General features: G+C 33.6%; 1 pseudogene; it reads left to right on the plus strand.

Moving 5' to 3' along the window:
- The first annotated feature begins 3751 nt into the window (after positions 1-3751).
- Positions 3752-5911, plus strand: LOC141511921 (circadian-associated transcriptional repressor-like; annotated as a pseudogene).
- Positions 5912-18639: the final 12728 nt, after the last annotated feature.

Genomic DNA, 18639 nt, shown 5'->3' on the forward strand with positions numbered 1-18639 from the left:
AGATAAAATATGGTGTAAAAATGGAGTCAATAGAAAAAAAGGGAAATGGAATGGGAGAAAGAAAAGGGAGAGGGGGAATAGTCCAAGATATTTCACATAAGATTTTTTTTTATTACAATGAGCTATTGCAATGATATGGAAGGGGAGAGGCAAGGGGGAATGAGGGAAACTTTGCTCTCATCAGAGATGGCTAGGAGAGGAAACAGAAAATATACTCAATGGGGTATAGACATCTGGAGTAAGAAGGAGGGGGGGGCAGGGGGAAGGGGTGGGGATGTGAATAAAGGAGGAAAGGATGGGGGGAGAGTGACCAGATATAACACGTTTTCTTTCTTACTTCTTGCAAGGGGCTGGGAATGGAAGGCCTGCCCAGGACCACAGGGCCAGGTGGATTCTGGGCCTAAGGGGTGGTATGGGGGCTCAGGGCTTCTTGGCCCCGGGACCAGGGATCTGTCTGCTGTGCTACTCAGCTACCCTACAGCAGAGTCATAGTGAAAGGAGAGAGAAAATAGAGTACATGGTAGTGGAGAAATAAGAAAGGAGGGAGTTGCAATCAGCAATGGCAACTGTAGAAAAATATGGAAATAACTTTTGTGATGGACTTATCATAAAGAATGAGATCCACCCATGACAGAGTTGTTGGTGTTGGAACAAAGACTCAAGCACATTTTTTGTTATGATTATTTGGGGGAGGAGCAGGGCAAGTAGGGCTGGATGGCCTGCCTGGGGCCACATAGCAGGGTGATCTTTGGGTGTCTGGGGCAGCATTTGGACCCAGGTGCTCCTGGCCCAAGGGCCAATGCTCTGTCTGTCACCCAGCCACCCCTACTATTATTACTATTTTATTTTATTTTGGGTCTTTTTTTTCTTTCTTTTTTTTTTTTTTTTGATTTTTGCAGGGCAGTAAGGATGGGGTGGCTTGCATGTCACACGACGAGGCTGGATGTGGACTCGGGTGCTCATGGCTCCAGGGCTGTTGCTTCGTCCATTGTGCCACCTGGCCATACCTAAAATTAGTAGTATTATTATTTTTTTATTTTAATTTTTTTCCTCTACCCTTTCCTTTTTTTGCCCAAACAAGTCTATCTATATTCATGGGGGAGGAGGAGGGGTATTTTGTTTACTTGTAAACAAGAATATTTTATTAATGTAAAAAAAAACATTTGTACAAAATGAGAATAAAAAAAATAAATTAAAAAAATATTCGAAAGCCAAGCATATAGAGGAGTTTACAGATGTATTGTTTACTGCTCCAGAAAGCAGATTTAGGATGATTGGGTTTTAGAATCGCCATTAGTATGCAAAATTTGACTACACCAGAAACTTACAGTTCCCAATGCTTACAGTTGTGTAATAACATATAAACTGTGCTAAGTGAAACAAGGTTTTGGTTTTTTGCTTGTAAGTGAAGAAATCAAGCAATAAACATTTACTATTTACTAGGTACCATGCTAAATGCTGGAGATACAAAAAGAGACAAAAAGTTCTCCATGATGCTTACAGTCTAATTAGGCTGACAACATAAAAAAAAAAACCAAATAAACAAAGCAAGCTAGATGCAGGGAAGAATCAACAGAGGTAAGGCATTAGAACTAGAGGAAAGGTTTGCTGTAGATGAGATTTTATTTAAAAGTTTTAAAAAAAGTAGAAAATTCAGTAGGTCGAGTTGAACTCTAACAGTGTAGAACAATGATATCTAGTGAATTCCTCTGGAGTGCGGGTTTGGACTAGATAACTTCTTTGATTCTTTTACTGCTAAATTCTAAGCTTCTCTAAATTGTAAGCATTTGTACTTGTGTCTTATCTCCTTTCCAGACTGGACCATTTTTATGAAGTAGAATCAGCTCTTATCTGAATATTTTATTTCCCCCAGAGCTCATCACAGTGTTCTGCAACACATTATATGCTTAATTCATTGTACTTTTCCCTTTAGTAATGATAAGAATTAAACCAGATTCATAACTCTGTGCCATAAGTTCACTCTACAACTAGGTATTCACAACTTTTTTTAAAAAAAGAATAACATTTCAGGGGTAGCCAGATGGCACAGTGGATGGAGCACCAGCCCTGGAGCCAGGAGGACCTGAGTTCAAATTTGTCCTCAGATGCCTAATAATTACCTAGCTGTGTGATCTTGGAAAGCCATTAGCCCCATTGCCTTACAAAAAAAAAATAATATTCTAACTTTGTAGCTTGGAGAAAGAGCAATTGACCAGGCATCTGAACACTAAAGATATAATCTGGGCTCTGCCATCTAAAATGTGACCTAAGCCAAGCTTCTTAAAAATCTCTGAATCTCAATTTCTCCATTTGCAAAATGGAATTTATACTATTATTTTAGGAATATCTACCCTACTTTTCCCTCAAAGTTTTTATGAGGTTTATCCACAGAAGTGCTTAAAAATTGCAAAGTGCTATACAAATGTTATTATTAGGTATAGAAAAATGAGCTAAAAAAGATACATTTAAGCACTAAAACGCATATATGAAAAGAAATTTAATGTAAAAATAAAATTGTTGTTTCTAAACCCTATCCAATCAATAAAAATGTATTGATCACCTATGATGTGTTAGGCATGATCTCCTTTGAGTCTCACAATAATTCTGTAAACTCAGTGTTTCAGACATGATTAGCATCACCATTTTGTAGAACTGAGACTCTGACAGGTTATTCTGACAGATTACTTGTATTCATAACTCAATTCTTTTAGACAGATGTAAACTCTAATTCAAGGACTATGATACTTTTTAAAAAGTAATTCCAATTATGTCAGGAATAATCCAAATAGTTATATAGGTCCTTGTTTCAATATCTAATTTATTTATACTCATAAAGGGATCTTAAAGAGGTTGAGTTGAGACTAGCCTAAAGCAAAATGAAGTGCTTCAAGATTATGTTATGAAACTGAAAACATTAAAGGTTCTAATGATGAAGCTGGATAAAGGGGTATAAAGCTAATATTCTTTCCAAGAAGATACAAATTCCTGGTAATATCAAGTCTGATTTCAAAATGATTTCTTAGAATATCACTGTAGTACATGCCTACCACTTGTAGAAGAAAAAATGGTAGATAACTACACAGAATTCCTGATGTTCCAGAAGTATTAAATCCAAGTTTATATCTTAAATAGCACCTGCAAGCAAATTGGTAGGTAATGCAGAGAACAGATCTAGCCTGGGGTGTTCTGTTCTCATAAGAATATTTAGCAAATCTGGTCCTATATTTTATACTAATTAGAGAAACTAACAGCTTGTAAGTGTACTGAGAAAGGAGAGCTGAATGGTCAAAGGTCAATGTCTCTTTAGGAAAAACACACAACAAAACATAACAGAAAACCATATGGTCACAACAGATATATAAGAGGGTATTCTTAATGGGGGGGGGGAATATCATCTACACAGAACTTCATATAGGGAGTTTACTGAAGTTCAAATTTGAAAAACACAAACAAAATTATTGTACATTACAGAGTTAGGAAATTTCTAACTCACTTTTAGTCTGCAGTCAAAATCTATATTTTAGCTTCAACCTTATGAATAAAAGAAACAAACATCACTTCTTTTTACTTCATCTTTATGTGTTCTCTTCCATGATTAATAAACTTCTGGAAGAGCTTTTTGTTTGCTTGTATTTCTATTTTCGATACCTCCACATTGCTTAGCATGTGGTAGATGCCTAATAAATGCTTTATCTATATACCTATCTGATACACAAATTATTTGTGATGCTATCATCATGAGGAAGTTCCAATGCGGGGATTTCCTACACAAAGCAAAGGATCTGTCCACAAAGCAGATCTTTCCACAATCTCTGATTTAGAAGTCAAGTCCTATGGACTAGCAAGAGGCACACGAGTGTAGTGAATGGATTGACTTCAAAGAAGGCTTTCCTCAGGCTCCTGCAGAAGAGGATCATGGAATGTCTGTTGACCAGTGTCTTTACCAGCAGCAACTGACTGCTTGAACAATATCTTTTCTTTCTATTATAGCCAACTCTAAATGACAATATACTTTATCACAACCTTAGGCAGCTCCCACAAAACAATCCCTTCTACCAAAGAACTAGTTAATTCCTCCTAAAAGCTTGTGGGAAGGGCTACCTAAACATTAGATTACTTGACAAATCATACAACTATCAAATATTAGAGTAAGAATTTGAACCAAGATCTTCATGACTCTAAGCCTAGCAATATATCCACCACACCAATCTGTCTACCTGTGTATAAAAATCTATTTCCTACAAAGTATACTAGAACCTTCTATATGATGACTATTTATAATCATGATCCTGAGGGATTTATCTCATCACTCTACTGTTTCTGCTTCATTATATTTCCACTCCATGAAATATGAATTGCCCATAAATCTGCTTCCAAAAATATACAATAATTTTAATAAAGATTATATTTAACTATTGATTATATTCAAAAGAAGATAATTTTAACTCCCCATAACTCTATAATTTAGGAGAGGAAACCCTCCAATAATTAGCCCAGTTAGGATTTCTCAATAATATGAGTGATTTAATTGAAATATTTTGCATACCAAAGATTTCTGGTTAATAAAATTATTCAATTTTTATGCTTAAATAGTACTGTGGATCCTAAAGTTGCAATAATTAGAAACTGTTTCCCTGCCCACCAAGGCCTCTCTTTGGATAAGAAATGCCATGTGATTACATCAAAGTAAATAATTTTCCTGTATGACAGAAATGGCTACAGGATAGAAATGGTTTGCCAGATGGTTTAGCTGTAGATGCTACCAGGTGGTTCAATTTCCTGGATACTGATGAAATGACTATTCTGGGAGTGAGCTGAAAGCTATCCTTCAAATTACCCCAAAGTGACTGCAGATTTATAGTTATTTAGTGACCATTTGTGAATGAACCTTGTACATAGTTCCATTCTGAATATTAACCTAAATAGCAAAAACTTAAAACAACTTGGATACCTACCAATTGGGGAAAGTCTAAAAGAAAACTGTATTAAATGAATAAAATGTTTTTTAAAAATAATATTAAGAAATGAGAGAAATTTGAGGAGAGTCTGTACCAATCAATAAGTGAACAATCATTTGTTAATTGTTTCCCACATGTCAAGACCTGAACTACACCTGGGTCAGAGGCTGATTGGCAGTGCTGGACTCTCTTTGATGTTGCTAATACTTCTTGAGTTCCAGAGATCATCAGATTCCATCTTAGCAAGAAGGCCCTGGCTTCTCCCAGAGCTGGTTCAGGAATGATTAGATCATGAGATAGTGAGGAGACCTGTATGAATATTCAAAACTCCAGTAGAGAGGGAGATCAGCTCTTTTCTCAGAAGTGTAAAGAGCTCCAAGGATTCACTCACATCCTCATATACCTGTTGAAGAAGCTGAAGGGAGACTGCTACAAGAGAAGATGGAGCTGTTTTCAATAGAATGTGGTAGTGAACAGATCAGCATATTGTAGGAGTCCTACAGAAATACGAGATGAGTGAATGTTATTTAGGAGCCTTGTTACAAGGGAGAGGTATGTTGAAGACTCAGTTCCAAGCATTTGACCAGCAGCCAGACTTACCCAGCTGGTGCCTCCAATTTCCCCAGAAAGGAGACGAAGCAGACTCAACTAAAATATCTGGATCAAGTCAAAAAGAAATTTCTTTCTCAAGAACAAGTGTTACCCCAACTTCTCCCAGAGTGATCCACATGACCCCCATTTGCAACCCACCTCTTAGTTCCCTTGCCTTCAGTCATGGTCTTTTGGATCCTGGGCCCCGTTTTGGAGTTATTGCCTTCACCATGAGGCACAGTCTTGTGCATGTTTAACACCCACCAATTGGTTCCCCTGCTACAGTGTCTCCTATTGTCTCTGATAATCCTAAGAATAGTTCTGAAAAATGGACTCAGTGCTACAGCATCCAGTTTCTCTAGCAGCTACCCTGCTGATGGAGCCATGCCCTATCCTCACCCCCATTCCCATTCATGATCCTTCATTTTTGCTAATGACCTACTCTCCCCATTCCAACTAGGGAACTAGACTCTGTGCTCTGGTTTCTTTCTTTCTTTCTTTCTTTCTTTCTTTCTTTCTTTCTTTCTTTCTTTCTTTCTTTCTTTCTTTTCTTTTCTTTTCTTTCTTCCTCTTTTTTTATTTTTGCAATGCAGTGGGGGTGCAGGGGTAAAGTGCCTTGACCAAGGTCACACAAAATTATTAAGTATATGAGATGAGATTTGAATTCAGGTCCTCCTGACTCTAGGGCCAGTGTTCTATTCACTGCGCCACCTAGCTGCCCCATTTACTCTAGTTTCTATTGTGTATGTGTGGGCACATATGCACACATACATACACATACATGCACATATATTTATATATATATATAGTTATTTAGTTATTTTTTGAAGTGTGAATATTTGTGCTGAAGGGATGGAAACCCTCTATCACTAAAGTAATTTTATATATAAAGTAATTTATATATATATTATATATATATATAAAGTAATTATATATAAAGTATTTTATATAAAGTAATTTTTTTAAAAAATCACAAAATAAGAAATGAAATGATTCCTTAATTTAAGGGACATTTATTCCAAGGGGGAAACAACACAGATATATATATATATATATATATATATATATATATATATATATATATATAATATAAAATAACCATGGTGCGAGAATATTAGCAAGAGAGAGGCCTTAATAGCTGGGGATATGAGGATATCCAAAAAGATGAGTTGAGTCTTGAAGGAAAAACAAGATTTCTAAGAGGCAGAGATGAACAGGGGGATCATGTCAGGCATGAAGGGCAGCTATTGCAAAAGCATAGAGATGGGAAATTGAATTTCATCTGTCTGTCTGTGCCTGTCTGTCTCTTTCTTTGTCTCTTTCTCTCTCCATAGATATGGGAGTGTATGTGTATAAATATATATATATATATATATATATATTATAAATGTATATTTGCATATATTTTATGTGTAACCACAAAATATCTCATTATTTGATTTTTCTTGAGAGGTTTGTTACCTGAATGAAGACATTTCCTAATGTGTTCAGAAATGGCAGTCTCATAGAATAAATGAATAAAAAGAGCCTCTTGGCTTCCCAGGAGGATTATTGTTTTAAATTATTTTATTATAAAACATATATGTCTTAGCAATACAACAATTTAAAAATACAAATGGTGTCCAATTTAAATTGTATGAATCTAACATGATTTATTTCAACAAATTCTCCTCATTCATTTCCTGAGAGTATTGGCTCTTGGCTATGCTACTGCTGGAAATTTTCCTTTAGGGATTTCTTTCAGGAAGTGACTACTGAATGCTTTTTATTTCAGTATTTTCATCTTAAGAGATTTGGTAGTTTTCTTTGTTGATTTCTTGAACTATGATTTCTAGGCTCTTTTTCTGATTATAGCTTTTAGGTAATCCAGTGATTTTTATATTATCTTTCCTCAATGTTTCCAAGTCACTTGTATTTTCTATGAGATACCTTATATTTTCTTTTATTTTTTCAGTCTTTTGATTAAAAATATATTTCTTGAAGTCTTGGGGAATTATAAGCTTCTATTTGATCCATTCTTATTTCAAGCATTTGAAATGAATATGTTCTAAGCTATTGATTCTCTTTTTTCCATATTTCTTCCATAGCTCTCATTTCCCATTTTCTTTCTGATATTCTCATTTGATTTTTAAAAATGATTTTTATGCCTTTTTTAACTTTTCCTTTATCTCTTCTAGGAATTTTGATTGAACTTGTACCCATGCTGTGGCTTTCTTACAAGTTTTCTTTGTAAATATTTTGGGGTCATTTTCTTATTCTTGGTTTATGTCTTGACATTCCTTGTTGCTACAATAGCCCATTATAGTAGAATTCTTTTTTTTTCTTTTTCATTCATTTACCAGGATATTTTCTGACTTTGTTTTTTTTTTATTAGGGGTAGATTTTGAACATTTCAGAGGAAAATATCTGGGTTGAACTTTTGACCTAGAGTCATTCTGCTGATTTCTTGAATTACTGAGTTTTGCAATTTCCCAGATCTTAAGGATAGATGAGGACAAGGATCTATAAACTTTCAATTGTCCCAAAGTGAGGTATTCTGGTGCAAAGTCTACTCATTCTTCGCCTAGTCTGAGTTTACAAGTTTCTATTCAAGGTTTAGGTCTAAACAAGATGCCTGTAGTTTTGTCTGGCTTAAATTTCTTTTAGACTGCTTCTGGACTCAGTTTTTATCAACTCATTGGGGAGCTCTTTATGCTCAGAATGACCAATCTCCAGGTTCCCCTTTGGTCTGAAATTGTTACCATTGTAATTTCATTGCAGGCTTCAGATTAATCTGGAGACTAGAATTCGAGATTCTTCTCTGCTCCTCAGGTCAGAAATGCATTCAGTCTTCCCTCATTAAATACTGAGAGAAGGACCATGACCGTAGCCCTCAGCTCAGGTCCCCTCCTCAATCTACCTGTGTTTTATAGTCTGAGTAGTCAGCAACTGAGCTGTGAGATGGTACCCATTCCCTCATCTACTAGTTCAGGGACTTTTTTCTGTCCCAATGCTTCCTGGGGTGCCCAGCTTGGTCCTGATGTGACCCAGTCCTCAATTTCTATAGACCTTTCTTTCTATCTCCCTGTCCTAACCTGGATTGGAAAAATAATCCCCTTTGACTTTTTTCCTCTGGAGTTTGTTGACTAGGATTCAATTTTCTAGAATTTTTTGAAAGAGTTGTGTCTAGGAATTGGGGGAGGCACAGAGCTGACCTATATATATTCTTTTTACTCTGTCATCTTGATTCCATTTTGATCCAATTAACCTCAATACAATCATAGCCATAGTAATTCTACTTCATTAGGACAGTGAATATATGTGTATACATATATAATATACATGTAAATTATGTAAAATATCAATGTTTTTATATGTGTGCATATATTATATATGTATATGTATGTGTGTAAACATGCATTTATATCTTTTGTTGCAGTCCTACTTGTAGTTTTCAACATTTCACTCTTTAGTATTGTGATTCAGAGCTTGAGTTCTTTTCAAAGCAATGCTACTATGAAGCAATAAATGATTTTGAAATAAATATATTGTATCAACTTAATTATCTTTGATCCTCTGGCTAAACCCCTACATTGAATGAATTAAAAAACAAAAATTATAAATCCCTCAATACATAGTTGGCAAAATAAATTCCTACATTAACCTTGTCCAAATATGTCTATTTCTGCACTTTCAAGTCCAACACCTGTATGTCAAGGTGGCATGTTAATGAATAGCATGTTAATCTCCATTCTTTTAGAATTATGTTTTATCGTTGAGTTGATCAGAGTTCTGTGATTTTTCTCTGTAATAGTATTCCTAGTTCTACTCACATGGAATACATTAGTTCACAAAAGTTTTCCGGGCTTATTTTGAAACTGTCTATGTCATCATTTCTTATATAACAATAATATTCCATTCTATCTTTAATCTATAATTTGCTTAGCCATTCTCCAATAGGATAATCAGGAAAAGAACCAATATAAATATGTTTTTGCATATGGGTCCTTTTCCTCTTTCTTTGGGGTATAGACTTAATAGTAGAATAATTGGCAGTAATATCTTAGTAACTTTGGGGCCATAGTTCCAATATTTTTTTCCAGGATTACTGGAGCAATTAATTTTTCTACTAGAAATGCACCAATAAACCTGTTTTCCCACAGTCCGTTCAACATTTGGGTATGAAGTGGAACCTTAAATTTGCTTTCATTTTCATTTTTCTATTAGTTATTTGCTATATTTGTTTTTTTTTGTGTTTGAGAGCTTGGATTTCTGACTTTGAAAATTATATATTCATATCTTTTAATAATTTATCGATTGCGGAAATGACTCTTTACTAACATGAATTTGAATCAATTACTTAATAGAGATAGTTTGTAAGACCTTTATCAGAGAAAATAATTGAAGAGAATTTTTCTGATTGTCCTTTCATCTGTATTATGGTAGATTTGTTTAGGTAAGGATATTTCAAATTTTACATCATCAAAATTATCCATTTTGGCATATTATCTTTTCTACTTTTTATTCAGACAAAAAGTTATATTAGTTTCAAAAGGCAAGCTTTCTTTGTTCTCCTAATTTCAGATATCACCTTTTATAACTAGTTTATGTATTCATTTAGGGCTTATCTTGGTGTATAATATGGTATCTTGGTCTGAATATAGTTTCTGTCAAACTACTATTTAATTTTCCCAGTACTTTGGAGCTTATTAAACACAATGTTGCTATTTATTTTTCTCTGTATGTCACAGACCTAGTCTGTTCACTTCTATCATTCTGTCTTTTTCTTTACCTCTCTACCTCTGTCTCTATTTCTCTGTGTCTCTTTTATCTTTGTCTCTTTCTCTCTTTGTCTCTCTGACTGTCTCTCTTTTCAGATTGTGTTAATGATTACTGAAGTATAGTTTGAGATCTGCTATTGATCCTTCCTTTCCACATTTCTTACCCTTGATTATTTTTTATTATATTAACTCTTGATAATTTTTGTTCTTTTATATGAATTTATTATTTTATGAAGCTGCATAAAAATCCCAGGTGCATTTAATTGGCACAGCACTAAATAAGTAAATAAATTTAGGCAGTGCTCTTATTTTATTAATTCAATCTACCCATAAGAAATCCCTGAGTAAAGTTCTTAAAATATAGTTCCAAATATTTGGTAGTTTTAATATTTATTTTGAATAGACACTTATTTTTGGTTTTCTTGTTGAGTTTTGGTAATAATATATAGGAATATTAATGATTTATAAGTATTTTGTAATATCCTTCAACTTTACTGAAATTAATTAAAATGCATTTTAATTGATCTCTAGAATTAACAAATAAACACCTTGTCATCTATAAAAAGTTATAGTTTTTTATGGTTTTCCCTTTGTCTATGTTTATTCTCTTAAATTCTCTTTCCAAATTATCATTATTATAATCATTATCATTATCATCATCATCATCATCATCATCATCATTCTAACACTGTAGTAGTTTTTAATAGAAATCCATAGATTGAGGATTTTGTCAAGTCTTTATAACCTATATTGATGTAGTCATATAGTTGCTATTATTTTTATTATTAACATAGTTTATTATATGTAACAATATTGAGTCAATATTGAATCTCTAGTATAAACTTAAAGTGGTCATAATAAATAAGTTTCCTACTCTATTCTTACAGCCTACATGCTAATATTTTCTTTAAATTTTATAACAATGTTAACTATAGATATCAGGTTTGTTTTATTTTTTATCTCTGTGCTTTGTTTCTTCTGGTTTAGGTGTCAGGACCTTATTTGTATCATAGAGATTAGAAAGATACCTTCTTTTCTTATTGTAAATACTTTATGTAGCACTTAATTTATTATTTATCTATTTGGTAGAATGTACTTGTAAATCAATATGATCTAGAGTGAATTGATTTTTTTTCCAGTGGAGAATCATTTTCTACTTGTTCAATTTTTTCTTTTTTATATTTGTCTGTTTAAATGATATAGTTACATTTTGTAATCATTCAATATTTACTCTAAGTAAAAATTTTTGTTAGCATATAATTAAACAAAATAGTTTCTGATGATTTTCTCCTCTTTAATTGTTTCTTATTCTTTTTAATTTTAGGTTTGGACAATTTGATGTTTCTTCCTTTTAAAATTAGATTACTCAACTCTTTATACATTTTATTAGATTTTTAAAGTTCCTAGTTTTATTTAGCAACTTTTTATTTTCACTTGAAATTTTTATCAATGCCTTTAGCATTTTTAGTTTGCTAATTAGCTTTTAAATTTATTATTCAGTTTTATGTCTAATTCAGTTCATGTCTAATTCTTTGTTTAATTCTTTCATTTTATGATGCAAATTTTCAGAAATATAACTTTTCACTTCAGAATGGCTGTCCTGTATCCCATGAGTTTTGGAATATTATCACCATTATTAGTATTTTCTTTGATGAAATTTTTTATCCTTTTTAAAATTCGTTTTTATTTTATTTTTTAGAATTACATTATTTAGCTTTTAACTATTTTAATTCTGTATCTAATGGACACAATGTGTTGTGATAAGTTAATGATACATTAGAATTTCTTCTTTTATACATAGTGCTGATATTTTCATGCCCTAATATGTAGTTACTTTTTCTAAAAGTTCCATGTACAACTGAGAAATATGTAATTTCCTTTCTTTACCTATCCATGGATTATCAAAGATTTATTATGTTCAATGTTTGTATAGCTTCATTTAGGTTAACTTCTATTTATAATTAAGTCTGAAAGTGATACTTTAAGGTTTCTTATGCCATAGATTTGCTATCTATTATTTTTTCCAATTTTATTAATTTTTCCTTTAAGATATTGTTCGTATATCTATTTATTTTATGATATACATTTATATTATTTTTATTTATGTCATAAAAATAGACAAAACATTTAGTAATAAACCTATTATTCTTTGTTACTGATTTATTATATCTATGGAGTCTTTATAATTTAATAATGATTTAATAAACACTCATTTAGCAGCTACTATATATATATATATATGTATGTAGGACAGTGGGTTACATAATGAATAAAGCAATGGCCTTGGAGTCAGGAAGACAGGAGTTCAAATCCAGCCTCAGATACTTGCCATTCACTAGCTGTGTGACCTTGGGTAAGTCACTTAACCCTGATTGCCTCACATCAAAGGTAATCTCTAATCATCCTGATTCATATCTGGTCACTGGGCCCAGATGGCTCTGGAGAATAAAATGAAGTTGGTGAATTAGCACAGCATCCACTCACTCAGATCCAATTCATATACTTGTCATAGCATCACTCCCCTGATATCATATTCTCCTTCGAGAATAAAACAACAACATTATGCCTTTAAATAAAACGCAGTTTCCCTACTTATCCTTTTTTTAAAATCAAGACTACATTTACTATAGTTTTATCAAGATCAGATTTTGCTTTCTACTCTGTTATGCTGCCCTCTTTAATTTTATGGATGATTTTAATCAATTCATAGAGGTATAATTTCTAATTATGTATTTCTCTACATCTTGATCTCTTGCACTTTTTCCTGTCTTTTACAAAAAAAGAAAATGCTACAAGAGATGGAACTTGTTTGATATTTGTGATCTTATAAATGAAATGTTATCTGTTGCAAAAATCTTCTTGCCCTTTCCCCACCATTATTAATATTTACTTTTTCTATTTTCTTCTTAATCTTCTTTATCTGTATTTTTTCCTCCAACAATCTCATTTGTTTTTCATCTGATTATTCTCTTTCTTATCCTGCTTTCCCTTTGAAAACCTTCTCTTCATTCTCCTTGGTATTCTCTATTTCATTTTTCTTTTGAGTTTAACATTTATATATTTAAATGTTTGTGAGAGACAGAGACAGCAACAGAGAGACACAGAGGCAGAGACAGAGACAGAGAGAAAGAGAGACAATCAGACAGAGAGACAGACAGACAGACAGAGACAGAGAGAAGGAGATAGAGACAGTTAAAGAGAAAGACATAAAGGAGAAAGAAAGTTTAATTTTTCTCATTTTTCCTTTATTTGGTTCAAAGTGAAACTCATTTTCTCTATTCTCAATTCTATGTCTATTTACTTTTCAACTTATGAGCTTCTATTATACAATATTTATTTCCTTCCATTTTTTCCTTTTTCTTCCTAGTATAGTCCCCTGTCCATCCCATTTTCAATTTTTCCTAAGATCAATATCAACTTCACATTCTAAATTATTTAAACTCTATCACCCTTAAAGTTGTTAGAGTTCTTATAAAACTCTAGAGACTTCATCTTTACATATTATCTCTTAATGCCTGTGCTGCTATTTTTAACTTTCTACCCATTTCTGGCCTTTTCATCAGGAATGCTTGTAATAACTTTTAAAGTCAGCAAAATATAGTGAGATGAATAACTAGATGGCTAGTCAAAAGACCTACATATACAGTCCTACTGATGCTCATTAGCTTTGACTTTGCTTAAATTGCTTCACTTCATTCCACCTCAGTTGTGTCATCTAGAAAATAAAAGAGTTGAACTGGATGACTCATAGATTAAGGATAGGATGTCAACTAAGAGCTCATTTCATCTGATAGCTCTCAATTTATAGATGCTTCTGTTTCATTATCTATGATACCCGACTTCCATAGATATATGATCTCATGAATTCTCATTTGGTTAGCTAAATTCTCATATATTTAAGAAAAGGGTATAGTATCAGAGATTAACATAGGAAGAACTTAGAGAACATCTTGTCCAATGGCCATATTTTACAGATGAGGAATCTGAAGGCTAAATTGCTAAACTCATTTATACAAGGTCACATAGTCAGTAAATTGCAGAGCAATAATTTCAATCTAGATCCATGTGTAATATTTTGACTAAACACCATTATTATATTACAATAACTGTAATATCTCTCATTGTTGGTGGAACTGTGAACTCATCCAACCTTTCTGGAGAGCAATTTGGAATTTTACCCAAATGGCAACAAAATGTGCATCCCTTTTGATCCAGCAATACTACTACTGGGTCTATACCCTGAAGAGATTATGAAAAAGGGTAAAAACATCACCTGTACAAAAATGTTCATAGAAGCTCTGTTTTGGAGGCAAAGAAATGAAAACTGAGGAAATGTCCATCAATTGGGGAAATGGCTTACCAAACTGTGGTATATGTATGTGATGGAACACTATTGACCACGAGGGATGGGAATTCAGGTAAGCCTGGAAGGATTTGCATGAACTGATGCTGAGAAAGATGAGCAGAATCAGAAGAACACTGTATACCCCAACAGCAACATGGGAATAATGATCAACCTTAATGAATGTGCTCATACCAACAGAGCAACAATCAGGCACAATTTTGGGATATCTGCAATGGAGAATTCCATCTGTATCCTGAGAAAGAATTGTGAAATTTGAACAAAGACCAAAGACTATTACCTTTAATTTTAAAATGTTATTTTCTTATGTTACCCTGCTTTATCACATACTATATGTTTATTCCTTAAGGATATGATTTTTCTCTCATCACATTCAACTTAGAGCAATTCATACTATGGGAATGATGTAAAGACTAACAAACTACCTCTTGTGGGGGATGGGGGGAGGAAGCAAGATTGGGGGAAATTATAAAACTCAAAATAAATAAAACCTTTCTAAAATTAAAAAAAATAACTAATATCTTTCATGAAAACCACATTGCTGTGAGGCTGAAAAAAGATTAATTAAATAAAAAGTATTTACTAAATGTTTTTACTATGAGCCAGATACCATCCTATACTCTGAAAATTCAAAGAAATAGCAAAAATAGTTTCTGGCCTTAAGCAACTCACCGTCTAACAGAGGTAACAACCTATGGATCAAAGAATTTATGACATTTACAGAGTAGATGTGAGAGAACCCTTGTAGAAATGTTGCTAGTGTCTCAGGATAGTAGTGGTAGTAGGAATTGGGAGAAGTCCAGACGAAGGTGATAATAATGTAATAATTCTATATATTTAAAAATATATTTTTTCTTTTGTTTTTATATATCACCACAATTTCCTTGAGTTTCCCTTTCCCTATGACCTCCAAGATACTCATCCCACAAAACCAAAAACAAATTTAAAGAAAAATAATGAATGAATGAAAATGAGGAAGAAGAGAAAACAGATAAACTGATCAAAAAATCAAAATGTCTGAAAAAATGGCCAATATTCACCACCTTTGGACCCCTTAATTCTGTGTGTGTGTGTGTGTGTGTGTGTGTGTGTGTGTGTGTGTGTGTGTGTGTGAGAGAGAGAGAGAGAGAGAGAGAGAGAGAGAGAGAGAGATTTCTTCTCTGGGGCCATAATTTTGTCACATCCATCTTGATCATTTTATGGTTGATATTTCCATTTATGTTGTACCCATTGAATATATTATTTTCTTGGCTTTGCTTATTTCATTCCTCATTATTTCTTTTACATTTTCAAACTTTCCTGTATTTATCATATTTATCATTTCTTACTGCTTAGTAATATTCATGTACCACAATCTGTTTAGTCATTCCCTTAACTATGAGAATCCATTTTGTTTTTTGTTCTTTACTACCATAAAAAAGGTATTGTTATAAATATGTTGTTCTTGCTGGGGACTTTTTTCTTAACAATGAATTTCATTTGGGCAAATGTATTAGACTATTTGGGTCAAAGGTATAGATATTTCGCTCACTTTATTTACAATTAATTTGTGCTAAGACTTAGATGAAATCCAAGATTCTAAGATTTTCAGTTTGGCAAAGAGTTCCAGGCCTTGAGAACAAATATTTCATAGACATGAAAATGGGATATGAGTTCCTAAGTGCCAGAAACCATCCAAAATGGATTGCATTCATGAAGAATCAGATGTAGTTGAAATGACCAAACAACACCAAGGAGATCAGTATGCTCTCCAGACACGAACAATGTCCTTGCCACTGGAAGACGTGGAAGATTGGACCAGAGAAGAAGCTCCTTGGGTGGAGGGGATAGATCTCCTATTTCTTAATGTTCTTTCCTGCCTACCTGTATCTCCACAGGATCTTGTGCTCAGTGGCAAAATTCAACATTTGTTGAATTGCATCGAAAGACCGAGAAAGATAAGGAAGGAGAATAGTAGAAGAGTAAAGCTAAGTAGAGAAAAAGAAAAGAAATCTACACAGAAGAAAACTGTAATTTCGTAACAGCTGCCTCAAGCTCTGCTCACTGTCATCTGTACCACGAGTGACCCAGTCTTAACACAAACCAGTCATGAATTTTAAAATGTGATTTCACCTCTGTCTTTTAGGGATTGATTACAGATTGTGTTCAGACATCCTAAGTTTCCCTTGCTTATGTTCCATTGATTTCTCATTTTCTATTTTTTTTAAAAAAATGGAAGTTTTTTATTTTAGATTTACAAATGTTGAGCGAGATCAGAGACTCCATCCCATCCCCCCTAGTTAAAAGGTTTGTTTGCCAGACACATTTTCTACAGGTCTCAGATTGCTAGTTAAATGGTCTAAGAGGTAATTGATTTCAGGCCTTTTATGAAAAGACTTCAGCTCAGAGCTATGGTGAAGCATTCAATCTTGTTCTGCCTTCTAGTAATTCATTTCAATCCTGTCATAGGTGGAGCTGCCACTCGGGGGCCTCTGCAGCTGAAGGGCCCCTAGGGTGCATATGGAATACTTTGGGGGAGGAGTTGGTAGGAGTAGGCTTGAGGAGAGAACTTCTCTATTATAAGATTGTAGTTCAGAGAAAACATGGAATATTACCTTATACTGCCATAACTACTCTATCCCTCTTCTGCAACATGAGCACACATGCATACATGTACATATACACCCTTACAAACCCCCCCACACACACTCACAGATATATATACACACATTGCTTGTGAAAGAAAACTTATAAGGGATATCAATTAACATTTTTAATGAGTAAGAAATCTCCTGTACTTATGATTGCTGTTTTTATCTCTGCTTAGAATTTTATTCTGATTACATTTTTGTGTGTGACCTTATAATTTTACTAAGTAGTTAACTCTCAGTGTGGTAAGTCTTTGGAAAGAAAGGGTCCACATCTTTTCTGCAATGGATGATGTTGTTGCTTAGTCATTTCAGTCATGTCCATTTGTGACATTCTTGGAACTTTTGGGACTTTCTTGGAAAAGGTACCAGAGTGATTTGTCATTTCCTTCTCCAGTTCATTTTACCACTGAGGAAACTGAGGCCAACAGGGTTAAGTATCTTGTTGAGGATCTCACAATTAATGAGTATCCAAGGTCAGATTTGGACACAGGGAGATGAAGCTCCTTTACCCCAGGCACTAGCACTTTGCCATTATTTCACCTAGATACTCAATATTAATATTTAATGATACTATAAAATCCAGAATAAGGCCTGTACAGGTGGCACAGTGGATAGATTGTGGGGTCTGGATTTGAGAAGACTTATCTTTCTATGTTCAAATCTGGCCTTAGACACTTATTAGTTGTGTGATCCTGGACAAGTTGCTTAACCCTATTTAACCTCAGTTTAAACTGTTTAAATCACTGTTTGTCTCAATTTCCTCATTTATGAAATGTGTTGGAGAAGGCAATGGAAAACCACTCCAGGATCTTTGTCAAGAAAATTCCAAATGGGGTCACAAAGAATCAGACACTTCTGAAACTACTGAACAACAAATTCCTTTTGAATAAGGAGTCAATTCATTCATACAACTAGTTTATCAATTTAAATCTTCAGCATGTTATACATAAAGGTGGTGAGAAGAAGAAAGAGGGATTGGGAATTTGAATATTTCTTAAGCTGGTAGACTATAATGGACTATATATAATAGACTATAGCCATCTGTGACAAATGACATAGTGAAAATTATAATGATTGTGAACTCTGCGTAGGGAAGGCTTGCTGAGCTATACTGTTTTCCTAATAAAACAGCTCAAGTGAAAATTATAAACATTCCATGTGTTGCCTATAGTTAATACCCCAGTGAAATACAAGCACAACCATGACATTCCAACTTCTGTTATTTGGAAAAGAAAGTCATCACTCATTTTTGCTGTTTCCAAATGCATGTTCATGTTCATTCTCAAAGTACTCCAGTCTTTCATAAGTATAGATTATTTTTGTGAATGGGGAGTCAT

This window comes from Macrotis lagotis, chromosome 2 (genome assembly GCF_037893015.1).
Source record: "Macrotis lagotis isolate mMagLag1 chromosome 2, bilby.v1.9.chrom.fasta, whole genome shotgun sequence".
NCBI lineage: Eukaryota > Metazoa > Chordata > Mammalia > Peramelemorphia > Peramelidae > Macrotis > Macrotis lagotis.